The sequence below is a fragment of the Lissotriton helveticus genome, chromosome 2_2 (genome assembly GCF_964261635.1).
Source record: "Lissotriton helveticus chromosome 2_2, aLisHel1.1, whole genome shotgun sequence".
NCBI lineage: Eukaryota > Metazoa > Chordata > Amphibia > Caudata > Salamandridae > Lissotriton > Lissotriton helveticus.
This window is the reverse complement of record NC_136060.1, coordinates 10929533-10943722: the sequence shown is the minus strand read 5'-3', so window position 1 is coordinate 10943722 and position 14190 is coordinate 10929533. Positions and strand designations below refer to the sequence as shown.

At 44.4% G+C, this 14190-nt stretch overlaps 1 long non-coding RNA gene across 1 annotated transcript; it reads right to left on the bottom strand.

Moving 5' to 3' along the window:
* Positions 1-13088: 13088 nt before the first annotated feature.
* On the bottom strand, positions 13089-13901 carry LOC144821707 (uncharacterized). The gene is made up of 3 exons (XR_013608398.1): positions 13838-13901; positions 13600-13673; positions 13089-13130 (listed from the first exon to the last, which is right to left on the bottom strand). It is a non-coding gene; the product is annotated as an uncharacterized LOC144821707 (long non-coding RNA).
* Between the last annotated feature and the right edge of the window lie 289 nt (positions 13902-14190).

Below are 14190 nucleotides of genomic sequence, written 5' to 3'. Positions count from 1 at the left end.
CTGACTCTTTTTTTTCTAGTAAGAACATTTACAAAAAGATGGCAATGAGAGTAGGTGCTGACTGTTAACGATTATTTCTCACAGCAATTAACACCATTTAGTACTTCATTTTCTAAGTTGTACTTTTAATCGATCACAGATAATCCTTAAGCAATGAGGTTCTTTATTTAGACTTCGATTCTTCAGGATATTCAGCTCTCTGTTTTGGAGTTTTACGAATTTGTGAATCTGTTTAAAATGAAGTAGGTTTTATTTGAAAATGGCCCCATGTTAAACAATGTAACATCATTTCGCCAGACCCATACTGAGTCGCACCCAGTGATGTGAAAAATCTTCGTAGGTGTTAACAATCCTAAAAGCTTGGTTAGAAAAGATCCAGAAACGGTCTTATCCTGCCAAAAATATTAAAGATTTAAGGAACAGAAAGAAGATATTGGTACACTATTCAGTCAATGTACTAAGATAGCCGGCGTCAACAGAGCATGTATAGTACTGAACCAGTGAAGACAAATGCTTTTTTTCTTTTTCTTTACTTTAGATAAACCAAAATGTAACACTTGCATAGAATTCATACCAAGTACATAATACCACATAGATACGAAGTATGCAACCAAATCGATAGTGCCTCTTTCTGAATCCCGGACTATAGACAGAAATTTGCTAGTTTATCTACTTCAACATTAATGTATAAACCTAAGGTATTATCCATTGACCATCTCAGCGTTTGGAGTCTGACCAGCACTTCCAGGCATATCACCTACTAAAGGTAAACTATAATCTATGAACCATCTTGATGAGTTGGACTAATAGGCCAGCCATTCTGAGGTACCTGCAGCTTCACGCAAAGCTGTTCAAAACCATATTGATGATAACAGTGTTGCTTAGTGCCTTGATCCATGCACCTGTTATAGAAGTATTTCAATTGGGAGAGTTATTGATAACATTGTGAGAGAGCGCCAAACAAAAGTAAAAATTGTAGGGGTGTATCATATGTACAAGTAGTCAACACCCGCATATATCGAGGACTTACTAATCGTGTTCAAACTGTAATGTAGGGTTGAGGACTAATGAATTCGGTATTAGAAATACATGTAGAGCTAATGTTAAGAGTTTTGAAAATCAATAATGCTGCTCTAACATAGAAATGTCGTTTGATGTGAAGCCTTTCATTAATAAGAGGTGTTTTAGTAAGATCACCATTGTGTATTTAGTTCTGCTTTATTAAAGTTCATGGTGTACCTTTACACGTTATATAGGTGCTCGAAGTAGAAAAATGTATTTGCGTTAAAGATGGAGGCCTAAGAAACGAACGAGATGCTCATGTTAGGATGTTGGGCCTATAAACGTGCAGAGGCCCAGTTTATGGAAATTGTGTAGGCCTGATCGAAATTGTTTTGCTTAGCATTAAATCGTAGAAATGTTTTATGAAGAAAGCTGCTTTTAGCTAAAGTCAATTGCAACATTAAAGAATTTGTGAGCCGATTCACATGTATTCCTTTGCAGGTGCCGGATCAAGTAGACAGTAAAGTAGAAGGGCCCATTGTGTATGAGTGTTAGGATGCTAGACCCAGACATGGAGGAGTAGCCGAGGAATTCATGGAAGCAACTTGAAGCGAAGGAAAGCCTGGGACCCAAGGACGTCTGAATGGGCAAAGATGGAGATGTGCCATGATGGAAAATTCTGAAACCCATCATCTTTGAGAGGGGCGTACCTGAAGGCGTGTCGTCCGCATTGTGGGGTTTTGTATTAGTGACAGCACCCCGAGGGAGAAGGCAGAGCAGATGAGCTGAGGGACAAGAGGGAGCGGTTGGTTACCAGAAAACTTAGCTATGACTGAGGAGACTCTAGACTAACAGAGAGAAAGTGAGTGAACTTCTTTGGAAGTCACCACTGCTGACACCTTTATTAGGTTGGGCTATTGTTGAGTAGGGATGTCACTTAGTATAGTGTAAGGACAGATTAACCTGAATTTATATCATTTTACCAATGCATACTAAAACTCAGGTTATAGCAATTCTTGTTAGCCTGATGATTCTTGAATTGATTCTTGTATTGTTCCTAAGCCGTCTAAGACTTTTCCGTAGGATTATGTTTGTATTAGTGCCTGTTTATCTCCTGAACCTTTTGCTGAGGTGTTTATACCTTCAGTTGTTTTTGGCTTTGTAATAAATCTTCAAACTTAGTCCTTAGTTGGTGGTTCTTGGGGAAACAGTGGGAACCGTTGCAATTCATTGATTATTGGTGGATAGATTGCCTAATTCATTCCATGACAGGTAAAAAGGTCCAGTCGACCTGAGACGGGATTTCCAGAAAGATGGTAAGCAGACTTTATAAGGAAAATCTCACCCTTCCAGTTGGTAGCAGAGTAGGATGGTTTATATTCTGGAGTGGGGGCAATCTAGAGTAGGTTGAGATTTCCCCCGAGACCCATAGATGTCATCGGTGGCGGCGATGAGGGCGGTTTCGGTGCTGTGGTTGCTGCGGAATCCGGACTGTGATGGGTCCAGGATGTTGTTGTCTTCGAGGTAGCGGGTCAGCTGTCTGTTGACAATCTTCTCCGTGACTTTCGCTGGGAAGGGGAGCAGGGAGATGGGCCGGAAGTTCTTGAGGTCCTTGGGGTCCTCCTTGGGTTTCTTCAGTAGGGCGTTGATCTCTGCGTGCTTCCAGCTTTCCGGGAAGGTTGCTGTCTCGAAGGAGGTGTTGATTGTTTTCCGGAGGTGGGGTGCGATGGCTGTGCTGGCTTTGTTGAAGACGTGGTGGGGCAAGGGTCTGAAGGGGATCCGGAGTGGATGGAGTTCATGGTCTTGATGGTGTCTTCGTCGCTGATGTTGGACCAGGTGGTCAGTCGACTGGTGTGGGTGGAGGTTGCGGGGGTGGTGGTCTCGGTGGTAGAAGTGGGGGTGTGGGTGTTGAAGCTGTCGTGGATGTTGGTGATCTTGCGGTGAAAAAAGGTGGCCAGTGAGTCGCACAGGTCTTGTAAAGGTGGGATGTCGTTGGTGTTAGAGCTGGGGTTGGAGAGTTCTTTCACGATGCTGAAGAGCTCTTTGGAGTTGTGCGCGTTGTTGTCTAGGCGGTCCTCTTGGCGGTCCTCTTGGCGGTCCTGATTAGTTGGTGGTGTCTGCGGGTGGCGTTCTTGTGGGCTTTGTAGCTGTCTGGTGTGCGGTCGCGGGGCCATTTCTTCTCCAGCTTCCAGGAGGTGTGCTTGGAGGTCCAGAGGTCTTCAGTGAACCATGCGGCTTTCTTGTTGGTGTGATTGGTTGTGGAGGTCTTGAGTGGGGCGAGGGTGTCGGCGCAGTCGTTGATCCACTGTTTGAGGTGATGGCGGCGGTGTTGGGGTCGGTGGGGTCGGCGGGTGGTATCAGGGCGAGGGTAGTGGTCAGTTGGTCCTCGGTGATTTTGCCCCAGCGGCGGCACGGCAACTGTTGGGTGCGGTGGTGTGTGGTGGGTTTCCTGAAGGTGAAGTGGATGCATCTATGGTCGTTCCATTGGGGTTCGGTGGTGTGGTTGAAGGAGACGTGGGGACTTGCGGAGAAGATGGGGTCCAGTTTGTGTCCGGCGGCGTGGGTGGGTGTCGTCACAAGCTGTTTGAGTCCTAGGTTGGCGAGGTTGTCGATCAGGACGGTGGAGTTGGTGTCGTTGTTGTCCTCGAGGTGGAAGTTCTGGTCCCCGAGGAGGATGTAGTCCCTGGAGGCGAGGGCGTGGGTGCTGATGAGGTCGGCGATGTCGTCACAGAACTGTAGTCGTGGTCCGAGTGGTCTGTAGACGAGTGTTCCTCTGAGGGTGGTGTTGGGGTCGGTGTGAATCTGGAAGTGCATGTGCTTGGCGGTTGTGAGGGTGTCGTCGGTGTTGGTCGAGACTCTGAGGGTGTCTTTGTATATGATGGCGATTCCTCCTCCCACTCCGTTGGTGCGGTCTCTGCGGGAGATCTTGTAGCCCTCTGGGATAGTTGTGGCGATGTCTGGTGCCGAGGTGGCGTTCAGTGAGGTCTCCGTCAGGAAGGCAACATCCGGGGTGGTTGAGTCTAGGACATGGGTACTCACAAACTTTCTGTCGGGGGCCAAAATGACAGTGTAGTTTGTGGCCGAGGGCCACACCGGTAGGGGTCGGGTCAGTGAGGGGCAGGGTCAGTGGGGGGGCGGGACTAGACTAAAAATAATCAACCCTGTTAAAAAAATTAGACAATGCAATCTTAACAGGCATTGCATAGCGTCATACACACTTTACCCCAATTCCATCACAGGGTTACTTTTGGCCCATCCTTAACCCCGCAATAGCCTGCATTGTCTTGCAAACGCAATGGCGGAAAGGCAAGGACCAAAAACTGCAGAAAGTCAAGAGGACTCCCAAGGGTTTATTTTTTTATTCCTGGAGCAAACTCCATGACTGCTGAGGCCAGTCTCTCTCTCTGTCTCTCTCAGTCAGTCAATCTCTGTCTCTCTCAGTCAGCCAGTATCTCTCTCTCTCTCTCTCTCTCTCTCTCTCTCTCTCTCTCTCTCTCTCTCTCTCTCTCTCTCTCTCTCTCTCAGTCAGTTAGTAGGTCTCAGTCAGTCAGTCTCACTTTTAGTCAGTCAGTCTCTCTCTCTGTCAGTCATTCTCTCTCTCTCTCTCAGTTAGTCAGTCTCTCTAAGTCTGTCAGCTAGTCTGTCTGTCAGTCTCTGTCAGTTACTCTCTCTCTATCAGTCACTCTCTCTGTCAGTCTCTCTCTCTCTCTCAGTCTCTCTCTCTTAGTCTCTCTCTCAGTCAGTCTCTGTCAGTCTCTCTCTCTCTCAGTCAGTCTTACTCTTAGTCAGTCAGTCTCTCAGTCAGACAGTCTCTCTCTCTTAGTCAGTCTCTCTCTCTGTCAGTCTCTCTCCCTCAGTCAGTCAGTCTCTCTTTGTCAGTCAATCAGTCTCTTAGTCAGTCAGTCTCTCTCAATCAGTCAATCTGTCTCTCTGTCAGTCAGTCTCTCCTAGTCAGTCAGTCAGTCTGTCAGTCTCTCTGTCAGTCAGTTACTCTCTCTCTATCAGTCACTCTCTATGTCAGTCTCTCAGTCTTTCTAAGTCAGTCTCTCTCTGTCAGTCAGTCTCTGTCAGCCAGTCTCTCTCTCTCCTAGTTAGTCAGTCTACCTCTCTCTGTCAATCAGTCTCTCTCTCTCTCTCTCTCTGTCAATCAGTCTCTGTCTCTCCCAGTCAGCCAGTCTTTCTCTCTATCTCTCTCAGTCAGTCAGTAAGTCTCAGTCAGTCAGTCTCACTCTTAGTCAGTCAGTCTCTCTGTCAGTCATTCTCTCTCTCTCTCAGTTAGTCAGTCTCTCTAAGTCAGTCAGCCAGTCTGTCTGTCAGTCTCTGTCAGTTACTCTCTCTCTATCAGTCACTCTCTCTGTCAGTCTCTCTCTGTCAGTCTCTCTCTCTCAGTCAGTCTCTCTCAGTCAGTCTCTCTATCTCTCTCTCTCTGTCAGTCTCTCTCTCCTAGTCAGTCTCTCTCTCCCAGTCAGTCAGTCTCTCTCTCTCAGTCAGTCTCACTCTTAGTCAGTCAGTCTCTCAGTCATGCAGGCTCTCTCTCTTAGTCAGTCTCTCTCTCTGTCAGTCTCTCTCCCTCAGTCAGTCAGTCTCTCTTTGTCAGTCAATCAGTCTCTCAGTCAGTCTCTCTCTCTCTCTGTCAGTCTCTCTTAGTCATTCAGCTAGTCTGTCAGTCTCTCTGTCAGTCAGTTAGTCTCTCTCTATCAGCCACTCTCTATTTCAGTCTCTCAGTCTTTGTAAGTCAGTCTCTCTCTCTCTGTCAATCAGTCTCTGTCAGTCAGTCTCTCTCTCTTCTAGTCAGTCAGTCTCCCTCTCTCTGTCAATCAGTCTCTCTGTCTCTCTCTCTGTCAGTCAGTCTCTCTCTCTCTGGCAGGCAGTCTCTCTCAGTCAGTCTCTCTCTCAGTCAGTCTCTCTCTCAGTCAGTCTCTCTGTCTATCAGTCAGTCTCTCTCTCTCTCAGTCAGTCTCTCTCTCTCCTAGTCAGTCATTCTCCCTCTCTCTGTCAATCAGTCTCTCTGTCTCTCTCTCTGTCAGTCAGTCTCTCTCTCTCTTTGGCAGACAGTCTCTCTCAGTCAGTCAGTCTCTCTCTTAGTCAGTCTCTCTCTCAATCAGTCTCTCTGTCTATCAGTCAGTCTCTCTCACTTAGTCAATCACTCTTTCAGTCAGTCAGTCAGTCTCTCTTAGTCCGTCAGTCTCTTAGTCAGTCAGTCTCTCTTAGTCAGTCAGTCTCTCTTAGTCAGTCAGTCTTTCTTAGTCAGTCAGCCTATCTGTCAGTCAGTCTCTCTCTCTGTCAGTCACTTTCTCTTAGTCAGTCAGTCTCTCTGTCAGTCAGTCTCTCAAGTCAGTCAGTCTATCTCTGTCAGTAATTATCTCTCTCTTAGTCAGTCAGTCTCTCTCCACTCTCTCTCACCAATCTCTCACCAATTTCTCACTCTCTCTCTCCCTACTCTCTCTCTACTCTCTCTCTCTCTCCTTTTTCTCGCTCCAGACTCTCTCTCCCTCCCCATCTCTCTCTCTCCACTCTTCCTTCTCTCCTTTCTCTCCATCTCTCTCTCTTCATCTCTCTGTCTCCTCTCCACTCTCTTCTCTCCTTTCTCTCTCCACTCTCTTTCCTCTCTCTCTCTCTCTCTCTCTCTCTCTCTCTCTCTCTCTCTCTCTCTCCACTCTCTTCTGCCACTGGTAAAAGTGGGTTTCTGGAGGGCCATGTGTACATTAACTGCAAAGTCAGTGGGCCGCCAAGTACCACGGAAAGCAGCAACCGTCCTGGGGAGAGGTATGCTTGGTTGTAAAAGTACAAGGATATTTATGATTCCCCTTCAGTATGTATGTAGGTTGTGGGCATATGCATGTGAAAACGATGCTGTCAAAATCGAAATTTGGTTCATTAAAAAAAAATATTATTACTTTGCACTTACGATTAGCATATCTCAGAAATTGAAACATCGTGTCCTAATTGAAAATACTTAGTAGGGCGTGTGTGATCTTACCAAGTGTTCAGCAACATTAATTTCTAGGTTGAGGCCCTCCCATGACGGAGCAGTAACACAAAGCAGCCTCATGTGAAGTTGCACGAGATTCCTGATTCTTCCTGTGATGAACTGAATTGTGACCACCTAAAATGTGTTGTGTTTTGAGTTTCATACGCCCATGTACACATTTCAATGACGTGTTCCTGGCATGCTAATTTACCCAGCCGGTGTCACGGTTTGAGGAATCATTTTTGGCATTCCTGCACTTGTAAGTGTGCAGTGTACATCCACGCCAGCCCAGCCCCTGGCCGAAAGGGCTTCAGCAAATTCCCCCGTCTCCTCTCCCCACTCCCTATACACCCCCTCCACCCCCCCTGTGTGTGACAGCCCGGCTCAGACCGCTTCCCCAGCACACACAGAGCCGCACCGAGTACTTCACAGTTCTTTAATAGGCCAGTTACTTGCAAATGAGGCTTTGTTGTGTTTCGCCTCTTCTTAGCGCCCCTGCAGCTCCACTCTGCCTATTACTGGAACATCACCCAGGCCCCAGAAAGCAGAGTCTCTCTGAGTCCAATCGGCGGTGTTTGCTGACACTCTTTTTAAAAAAAAAATTTAAACCACTGGTATGATGTCTCATGGTCCCCGGGCCGCCAAGGAAGGCTTGCCGGGCAGCTGGCGGCCCGCGGGCCGTACTATGAGTACCCCTGGTCTAGGAGGTCCCAGAGTTCGATGGCGTGCTAGCGGGCGGAGCGGGTGTTGAGGAGGATGCATCGGAGGTGGTTGGGCTCCCTGGTTGATGGCTTGGCGGGCTGGATGCTGGTGAAACTGCAGTTCCAACAAAGGAACAGGGGGAGTGCAGGAGCCACCTGAAATTGAAGAAACTGCAGTTCCGACAGGCGATGGGCCCCTGAGTGTGCTTCGGGGAGGCCCGATAGCAGGAGTGATCTCGCCCGGCGTTGAGTGGAGGGTGCTGGAGTCGTAGTGCAGTCTGGTCTTGCGTCGGCTTCGGGGTCCAGGGGTTCTGGCACTGGACGCGGTCCAGGCGTGGACGGGCACAGACGGGCTTGCCTTTGGCGCGCCTTGGGCGCGCAATCAGCGTGCCCCCTGCACGCGTCCGCTGCGCGTCCGGGTAGTGGACGCCATAAGAGACAAGGAGGGAGGGTGGAGCAGCTGGGAGGCAGGAGCGGGGCAGCGAGGGGGCGTGGCGGCGGGTGTGGTGGCGGGAAGTGGACACAGAAGCAAGAGGTGGGCAGGTGGGGGGTGCTAAGGGGAACCACGAAGGCAACAGAGGCAAAGGAATGCAACCAGAGTAAGGCAAACAAGTGGCAGAAACGAAACAAGCCGAATCAAGTGGAAGCAGGAGTAAAGTTACGTGGGAAGCAGACCGCAGGGCAGATCTGGGCACAGGTGGCTCGGACCCAGGTCAGAGCAGCAGCAGCAGTGGGGGAAGCACGCACAGGTGGTGCTGTGGCGGCGGGAGCGGCCCGATCCTTGAGCAGGGTCGAAGGTCAGAACAGCATTCTTTAACATCTAATCCCATATGGATTAGACGCAATGGTTACTCATAACTATGTAACTGCCCATTTAATTGAACAATGTATCTGGGTAATAGTGTAATTTGTTAATACGTCAGTTTTGGTTGTATTTAATGCCGTAAAGTCTACCAGATTATAAGGCAATTTCTTCTATCTTTGTCACTGCTTTAATAAGATCCAGTTAAAATATCAACACCTCGTCCACATGAGCTGCAATTTTAATATCCATGGAGTTGAAACTCACTGAAGTAATAACTTTGGCAATTTTTCCTTAACAAAATGGGGTCTAAGTATGAGGCAAATAATAATGGTGACAGAGGACAGCCCTAGTGTTTCTTTGGATTATGATGTTAGTGGATAATTTCCCCATCATTATAATGTTTGCCTTGGGTTTATCATACAGCTTTTGCACATAGTTATACATTTATCACCAAATTGCATCCTATGCATTACTTTCCATAAGTCGCCCCATGGCACTCAATCAGATGCCTTTTTATCATTGAGAATGATCATACTAGCCCTTTATGACAAATTTCTTGCGACATCAAACATTGCTATTGCTGTATTAATATGTAAAGTTGTATCTCGACCACCAGGTATGAACCCATGTTGTTCGTCTAATACTAAACCCTTAACTACAGACGACAGTCTGTCAAACAACATTTTTCCGTATATTTTAGTGTCAGCATTAATTAAGAGTTATTGGACGTTATGACCCTCCTCTCATCTGCTGGATTCCCTTTCTTGAAAAATACTAATATAAGTGTACTCCCACAGTGACTGTACCACACTAACTTCAAATATATCATTCAAGACTTCAATAAACAATGGCAGTATTCCTAATAAGAAAATTCAGTAAAACCTCGCCATTGACGCACAACCGTATAGCCAATGTAACTCTTCTCTAGAAGCAAGGCTATTTTACAAGAAAACATCTTTTGATAGTTAGTTAAGTGGGACTGTTGCTAAATATTTAGCAATTTCAAAATCTGTGCAACACTCTACTTGGGTAAACAATGTCTGAAACAAATTATAAAAAGCATCAAGTACTGCCACTGGCTCAGCCACTATCATCGTTAATTTGCCTAATCATAGCTTCTGCCTGTTTCTTCCTAGCGTTGTGTGCTAATATATGACCGACAAATTTGCTGTACTCATAAACAGAAATATGATATTACAACTCTTGCTGAGCATTCCTATTACTCAATATCCCAGTAGTTTTAGTTGTGGCCAAAAGTATATCCTGGTGTATACTGTTAGTTTTAACATAGCAATGAAAACAAGCTCGCTACTAAAATTCAAGACATCTTGAGATGCCCCTCACTCCCTTGAGTTGGGAAACCCAACGCTTTAGGTTTTTAAAAGAACCCTCACCCACTAACGCTAGCTAGTGGCATGCTTCATTATAGGGTTCCCATCCTAGACGCCCAGCATATCTGGGTGTGCTGTGACACCTGATTAACAGCGGAGTGGGCTTTATCATAGTTTTACAGGGATCAGATGATTTAAATTACCTCAAGGTTACCCACAACTCAAGGCAATTTTAATAATGGAAACCTTGGGTAAGATAAAAACCATGGGTGGATGTCATATGAGATAGTGATGATATGCCACAACCTAAGTCTACATGTTTCAGTCATCTAATAAAGTACCCAAAGGGTCAGAATGCCTTTCTTCAGGACTGAAATGTCCCTGTCACTAGTGTGCCATTCCTAATCGGTGACCACATGCACACTAAGACATGGGGTATATATGTAATAGTTTGTAACTTACAATTTCTCCTATCACTCTGTGTGATCATCTGTAATGAATAAAATAAGAGAGACATCATTTGGGCTATTTGGTAGATGTTTGTGATGTGTTGTGTATGGTAATAACCGGCACAGAGCGCATATGCGATACACAGTTTTAGCCCAGATTCTACATACACTAGAAATGAGCTACTGGCACTTAACCGATTAACCAATGTTTGTCAAGCTTTCCCTCACTTGGGAAACATTAAAGGCCCAATTACCTGTCTTAGATGCAAACAGACATGCAACTATGAGATCAGTGTGGCAGTTGGACACCCTGCCCCTCTCGCCCCCCTAAGTGCAAGAAGCACTGTAAACAGGTATGCTGTGGTCTCAAATGCTAGATCCTTAGCTAAAAATACATTACATATTCACGACATGCTGATAGATTGGAACTTTGATTGCCTCTTCATCACCAAAACTTGACTAACGGAAAGCTCTACTCCCGACGTAGTGCAAGCACTTCATCATGGTTACACAATTTCTAGATTGGATAGAATAGGGCAAAGTGGAGGGGGCATAGCAATAATATATAAGGAGCATCTGAAATGTTCAATTGCCAACATTACCGAACTAAAGGAAACTGAAAGCCTTTGTTTTAGCTTCAAACTGGACAGCTGTACTACGTTTGCGGGGGCCTTGATCTCGAGGCCCCCTGATCTGCTCTTGATTTCCTAGACACCTTAGGGGAAAGTGTAAGTTCCCTAGTGGTAAGGTACTCTAATTTTACAATCCTAGGTGACTTCAATTTGCATCTTGAAACAGCTGATACTCCCAACACCAAAATCTTTACAGAAATCATAAATACACTGGGACTAAAACAACAGACAGAGGGACCCCACACACTTTGCTGGACACACCCTTGACTGGATATGTACAAATGCCCCCAGCCTGACCTCTGACACCCCAGTTACCATAACATGGTCAGACCATAAGCTAATACCCTTTAAGTTCAGATATATCAATAGCTAACCAAAATAAAAACAGTCAATCAGGTTTCATGCAGGCACGAAAGTGGAATAGCATGCTCTCCAACCCAGATTTACAAAGCATGGCAGAGGTAGGCAAACCAGCCCTGACAGGTAACCCCTCAATGGACAATGATATTTTCAATGACTGGATGATGTCACTGACCAATAATTGACACCATTAGCCCCTTTAAGAAAAAATACCACTATCAAAAGAATGGCCCCTTGGTTTACCCCCTCTCTAAAAGACCTACAAGGACAATGTAAAAAACTAGAAAAAATATGGAGGAAAAATTATTAATCAGAAGATTTGGGCCCCTTTAAATTGGCACTTAGATCATACTACCAGCAAATTAGGGCAGAAAAGAAGACATACTACCACAATCTAATAAACAGAGCAGATAACCAGAAAACCATCTTCAATATTGTGAAATCGTTCAAAAACCCTAAAAGTTTAGAACAAGAAATACCATGCAACAAGGAGACAGAACCTCTTGGAGGGCCTATATTTCTTTCAACATTGAATATATCCTAAATGTTTAGTCAAAAGATGCCAAAAAAAGATCTTTGAAATGTTATTCAAACATGGAACATTTTTATTAGACTATTTTGTCATTTTTTTTTTTTTTTTTTTTATAATAAATTTTTTTTTTTTTTTTTTTTTTTTTTTTTTTTTTTTAAAGACTCATATATAAAAAATACATTGCATTATCATTTCACAAATCAACATTTTACATACATTTGGTGATAGTCCTATCATACCAAAAATGCCCTCTAGTAACAATTGATCCTATTGATCAGAGACACAAAAACACACATTTGTCACACAATATCAAAATATAATAATGAACATACCTAACAAATACAGCTAAACAAAATTATACAAGACATTGACTAACATAAGTGGTAGCTCTAAGGTGTATTTGAGAGGGTACGTATAGGAACCTAGATGGAGTGGTTCTGTTGGTTATGATGTACTTGACCAAAGCGTATCCAAGACAGGGGTGTTGGGCCGACGTACGTTTCGGTGGAAAGCCACCTTCCTCAGGGCCAAAGACAAAAGACTAACAGGCAAGTGACACAAAATCTTTAAAATATGAGGGCAACATACAAAATTCTGAAAAAACAAAAAATAGGAAAAATATATAAGTATCATGAACTCTTTTACTTTTTACATTTTTACATCTTAGTTTTTGGCATCATGTAAATACACACATATGCTTTACATATTTTAGGAGTTTGCTGAAAACTCATAGCTAGCTAGCACTCTTGCTAAGTATGGTTAGGTAGACCTAAGAACAAGGTTAGTCCACATAATAAGAGGATAGAAGAAAGAGAAGAAATCAGAAACAATGAACCCACTAGGTCTAAAGCACCTAGAGTGATTGGCAAAATGCCTAAAGCATGCAGTGCTTTTAGGGTCTGTGGTAGTGCGCTGTTACCCTTATTTGAGAAATATATATATATATAAGTATAGGGGTTACCTATGTTTTGAAGAGGCTGCATATATAAATGTTTAAGATTCTTGCTGGACTTTTTTGAGGTGTGTGCTGAAAGTTAAAGTACAGAGAGTTTCTGTAGTTTTATGGGCCAAAGGGTGTTATATTAATAATGCTGGTTTAATTATTTGTCAATTACCTCAGAATGAGAGGCCCATGCCTCAAGATTTCCTTAATTTTTTGGAGCCACCCGGGGCGTTTTCTCAGGGCAGTTAGGTAGTTTCTGTACAGATGCAAAAAATGTAGGTGAACAATGGGCTGGAACCGTGCTTAACGTGAAATTATACTAAATTGTGATTGCATTACCTGTTAGGAAGTACACGATGTATTGTCAGTAAAACCTTAGGGAGCTTCGTTTAGGGCGCCATGATCTGTATAATAAGGTAGTCAAATATATAAAAAAAGAGATTTTGAAGCACACCATGTTGATCTTAATTCATTTAAGCTACTCTAGTGTGGAAAGACTAAACGATAGAAAATGCTTGTGATATTTAGCTAGTTTTCTACATTGGAAGCTAAGCGTTGTTTATAGCTGACTCCGCTACCCAGTGAAACATTGTAGCTGACTTTCTACATCGGAGGCTGAGCGTTATTTATAGCTGACTCCGCTACACAGTGAAACATTGTTGCATTAGCATGGAGATATGGCTGTAGCTTTTCGAGTAAGTGCAGCGTTTGATGAAAAAGGACACTTTCAGAAAAGGACAGAAGCTGAGCGCTCGTTAAAGAAATAACAGCTTCACATTCAAGCATTGTCTCATCATTTTAAGCTATAGCTTGTTAGATAAGTGAAACACTTTTGTGACATGCTAAATGGGGCTTACGGGCAGATTGTCGTACCTGATTAGTAACGTTGTGTTTCTTGCATGCAGCGCTTCCAAGGGTTCAGTTCTTCAATAGGTGGATGACCGTGTCTGAAGTTAAAAAGACATGTCGGTCAGAAATATGCACGGGCTGTTTAAGCAAGGCTTTATGTGCCGTCAGAGAGGGTGATTTGAAATTCGCCGGTGGTGCAGTTAAGAAAGACGAGATACTTGCAACAGCAGTAACAGGCTAGAGCTGGGGGAGCGGTTCTTACCTTCTTCTAAACGAGCTACTGCCACGACCGGGGGTTCTGTGGAAAAAGTTCCGCTGTGAGGCTGGAACAGGCATGTGTGGCGATTTAAATATAATATCGCAACTAGAGCCAGGTGGAGAATCATAAACACTAAGATAAGACTAATGCTGTGTTGTTTGGCGAAACATAGTGGTAGGACTAAAGGTCAGATAGTATGCTCACTGGCAGCCATCTTATAGTGGAGAGAGAATATGTACGACGACTGAACTTGGGAGAATTATACAGTAAGGTACCAAATTGTGGCGGATTATACCACGATTTACATAATGTTTGACACAGGGTATCATTTGTAAGACTTTGCAAGCATCTCATGT